This window comes from Octopus bimaculoides, chromosome 1, assembly GCF_001194135.2.
Source record: "Octopus bimaculoides isolate UCB-OBI-ISO-001 chromosome 1, ASM119413v2, whole genome shotgun sequence".
Lineage (NCBI taxonomy): Eukaryota > Metazoa > Mollusca > Cephalopoda > Octopoda > Octopodidae > Octopus > Octopus bimaculoides.
In genome coordinates, this window is record NC_068981.1 from 80,205,338 (window position 1) to 80,210,369 (window position 5,032).

General features: G+C 34.8%; 1 protein-coding gene across 6 annotated transcripts in view; it reads left to right on the forward strand.

The window, feature by feature from the left end:
• LOC106870372 (uncharacterized) overlaps nucleotides 1-5,032 on the forward strand; it is a 213,924-nt gene that overhangs the window by 86,570 nt on the left and 122,322 nt on the right. The window lies entirely within an intron of this gene.

The window sequence follows — 5,032 nt, forward strand, 5'->3', positions numbered from 1 at the left end:
GGTTGGGAAGCAAGCTTTTTACCACACAATCACCAACAAAGTCCTTTTATTGTCATGATTTTATTACTACTATATTCATTGTGTTGTTTTGTATTATTGCATATTATCATCATCTTTGATATTTAGCTGGAAAAACTGCTTAGCAACATTTCTTCCAGCTCTTTACATTCTGAGTTCAAATACTACTGAGTCAACTTTATTTTATCAGCCCCATGAGGATGAAAGGCAAAGTACTAATCATATACCTAGTGTGTGTGTGTGTGTGTGTGTGTGGCGGGGGTGTCAACGTAATTGACCAACCCCTTATATCCCTAAAATTGCTGGCTTTGTACCAAAATTTTAAAGAATCATTATTTGAGGTATATTTCAAGCCATTAAATTTGTGCACAATAATGAATTGATATTAGCACTAGTGGATTGAGTTTTCTGGTGATCTATATTATGGTGGCTATCAAGGAATAAGATGCGTGTTTCTTTCTTAGATTTTTTTTTTTTTTGGTCTTGTCTTTGTTTTCCCTAGAAGTTTTCGATAAATGTGTTGCAGATTTTTACATGTTCTTTTATTTTCCACCAAATCAACTTTATTACTCATCTAGGTATTTTATTTCAAGAGGACTATCCCTAAACTATGTTTATATATACCTTATCTATATGCACTTGCTGTAGTGCAAAAAAGAAAAAAAGGAAATTCAAAGTATTCATCCTCTTCTTGTCTGTCTGAAATATTCTCCTTTGTTTTTCTACTCAATCGTTCTATTCTTTATATATTAAATTCTTTTCAGTGCCTTTTCTTTCTATAAATTTTATATTTATTGTTAGACTGTGAACACTCGAGACTTTATTAATAACTTAGCTTCAGAATATTCGAGTTTCTTGACTCCAAGCCTACCTCCTTGAACTCTTCTGATGGGCTTATAACACTCATGTGAAGAAACTTTTGGATATTTTGTACATGGATTTGAGTAATTAGAATGAAGAGTAAAACATCTTTAAATTCATCTCACTGATATTTTTTATTACTATACTAGCATACCTGTGTTGTCAAAAATGCCAATAGTTTTATTAATGATAGAAACTGGTACATCAAAACTATGGGAGAAACCATTGATAAATGTCAGCAATTGAGTAAATATATGTACATATGCAGAATTGAAACACTTGACCCATCAGATACTATTGTAGCATCTCGGTTGAAAATATTATCATCTGCATAATATATGAAACATCCACTTTTCTATGCTTCTAAGGAAGGTAATATTTCACCATGTTCAGACAGGTTTTCATGGAAGATTGGAAACAAAGAACTCCACTTGCATGACAGTGACACTTGCTTGCAACTATGATGTGTTATCAGGGAATGGAAACAGTAAAACAAACATGCATACATGCATTTATGTTTGTATATATATCATATATATATATATATATGTATGTATATATATGTATATAGGTACATACACACACACATACATACATACACATATATATATATATATATATATATATATATATATATATATATATATGCACATATATATATATATATATGCACATATATATATATATATGCACACATACATACACACACACACATGAGTGATGGGCTTCTTTCAGTTTCAAAGTTTCCATTTTCTAAATCTATACACAGGTCTTTGGTCAGCCCTGGACTATTGTAGAAGACATGTGCCCAAGGTGCCTATCTGCACCTATATATATATGTACGTGTGTATATGTACACACACACACACACACACACACACACACACACACATGCACATATAAATATACACACTTACATACACATGCACATTTGTATATACATCTAAGGTGGTGAGTTGACAGAATTGTTAGTATGCCAGACAAAATGCTTAGCAGCATTTCTTTCATCTTTATGTTCTGAATTCAATTTCCTCTGGGGTTGATAAGATAAGTACCAATTGAGTGCTGAATGTAATCAACTAACCCCTCTGTACCAAAACTTCAAGCATTATGTCTATAGTAGAAAGGATACTTATATATACATTTATGCATGTGCATACATGTGTGTGTGTCTGCATGCATGCGCATGTTTGTTTACATTTCTGAGAAAGCTAAGCTAAAATCAGTGTTTTCAACAACTTTGTATCATCCCTTTTTGAAGATGTGTGAAATAGGTTATCCTTTACCTGGAAAAGGAAATAAGCATTAGTATCATGAAGTGCAACTGTGGAAAAACAGACTTACACAAAAGAAAGAATATATATGTGTGTGTGTGTGTGTGTGTGTGTTACATGATTGGTAATATTTTGCAGACAGTGTTATCATTCAATTTCATATATATGTATGTGTGCGTGTGAAATTCATACATATAATTTATGATAAAAATTTGCAGTTTTATTTTGATTAAAATACCACCTACTTACGGCAAAGTAAAAACCTTTTACTGCAGTTCACTTGTATTTGGCATTTCTTATTGTCACCCCACCCCTCCGTTTGTTGTTTTAGTTTTCTTCTACCAGCATGACCAACAAGACACACATTGTGTTTAATTATATGTAAGATTAACTACTGATGTACTGTTTTCAAAATCCTTTGACTCACTTATTAGTTTGCATTGGTGAAAATATTTTTTTCCCAATGCTATTTTGATTTAAATTTTCTTGTGGTGTGTACTCTCTTGTCACTTCCATGAATGAAGGTTCAGCAAAATATAACTTCATAGTGTTCCTAGTTCAATGTTTTGTCATGTCTTCAAGAGGATATGAAATCCACATCTGTCCCAGATCTGTAGAAAACTGACCATCACCTTTTGGTTGCCTGTGTGCAGTGTCAAGGTGAGGACTTCCAATTGCATATTCTACCTGTCCATATCACCTCTTTCCCTATCACCGTTGGACTTGTGAAGAAAGTCCGATGGTATTGGCACTGGTGTCTTGATTTGCAGGACAGCTTCATGATGAATATTGTTATAGAGGGGATGGTTTATGTAGAGCCAGTTTCCACTCTCTCATCCTTCAAACTTGTATAGGTCTGGTGCAATTAGTGCTTGGTAGTCATCATGATGCAGGATTTGTATGGCATTACCTTTTCTTATAAAGGGTAAAGAGCCCCTTTGGTCATGAATGATCATAGGATTCCACCTAGAAAGTTCCCCTCCAGGGCACAAGTCCGGGTAAGGTTGTTTATGGAAGACCAGCAGTTGCCCATGCATACCAGCCTCCCCTCTCCATGCCACTAATGTTGTCCAAGAAAAAGGCAAAGGCTGATACAGCTTGGCACCAGTGATGTTGCTACCCATTTCTACAGATGAGTGAACGGGAGCAATATGAAATAAAGTGTCTTGCTCAAGAACACAACTCCCGGTCTGGGAATCAAACTCACTACCTCATGATTGTGAGCCCTACATTCTAACCACCAAGCCATGCACCTTCACTACATTTCTTAGATGAACAGCTAAAGAGCTGAAAGGTCTCATCACCCCTGAGTCCATAGGGATGTCTGTGAGTGACCTCTTTTTGGAGGTAATTCTGTGATATACTAACTAACCCCTAACTAAGATCCTGTTAGATGTTACATCTCTTACCCACTATTGTCCCCAGGTCAGAGCAGAAATGGGAACACTAATAGGTCAGAGATGGTTCCACACTCTTCAAAACCCTGGGACTCTTGAACTAGGGTCCCACTACTGGATGCTCTTTATAGTAAAACCCAGTATATTCAAAGTCCTACCTAGTAGTTTCAATAATATGAATACGTTGTATATGTTTCTATTGTCTTTCTATTTTTGTGTGCTTTCATACTGTTTTGGATCTTCTTTAAATTGCACTTCTATGTTCATACATTCTGTCAGAGTTTTCTTGGTGTTCTTTTCCTGTTGCTCAATTCACTTCATTTAACACTAGCATAGAAAAGTTAAATGTAGAATGACATGTATAAATTGAAAACTAAATTTATCATATATTTGCATCAGCAATACACTATATATAAGATAGAAAAATATCACTACATCTGAAATGTTGCATTTCAAAGAGACAAAGAGAGAGAGAGTGTGTGTGAGTGCATGCATGCATGTGTTCATGCATAACATGTATATATTAGAGTATTCGTGTATATAATGGTTTATATTTTGAATAATATATGTATATAGGTGTGTATTTATTCTTACAGCTATATAGAGTGTTTGCATTACTTTTCCAGTGCTTTTTATTTAAATGTTGTAATATCAGAATGACATCAATGTATAATATCATGCATAGAAAAGTGATTTCTTGAAGTACAATATTCTTTTGTTTATGTTTTATGTATGCAAAAGTTAAGTTGATTTTAAGCATTTCATTATGTTGTCAAAATATGTGTTGCTAGCCACAGATATTTCAGGTAAAAGTTTATACATTCACCTTAGATCATTACATTAAAACAGTTGTCTCTATTTGGGTGTAAAATGATGACAACGATGATGATGTTTGTGTATGTGTGTATGTTTATATATGTAAGATGTATCATCATAACTGAATGTTCGTATCTATATGTGCTTGTATATGTGTGTATATATGCATTTGTGTGTGTGTGAGTGTGTGTATCATTTTTTTTATTAAAACTGCAAAAACATCACAGAAACTCATCCAGAGTTTCACATTCCTGTTCCCCAGACAGTTGTGATCAGGACTCTTGATCTACCCACAGTAGTCGAGTACATAAAAGACACCATTTTGATCTACCCACAGTAGTCGAGTACATAAAAGACACCATTTTGAGCGTGGCCGTTGCCAGTACCGCCTGACTGGCCCTCGTGCAGGTGACACGTAAAAGCACCCACTACAATCTGAGTGGTTGGCGTTAGGAAGGGCATCCAGCTGTAGAAACTCTGCCAAATTAGATCGGAGCCTGGTGTTGCCATCTAGTTTCACCAGTCCTAAGTCAAATCGTCCAACCCATGCTAGCATGGAAAGCGGACGTTAAACGATGATGATGATGATGATGGTACTTGGAAACTTTTACGAAAATTAAAATGGGGATTAAATGAAAGAAATGATTTACGTGAATATCCTCACAA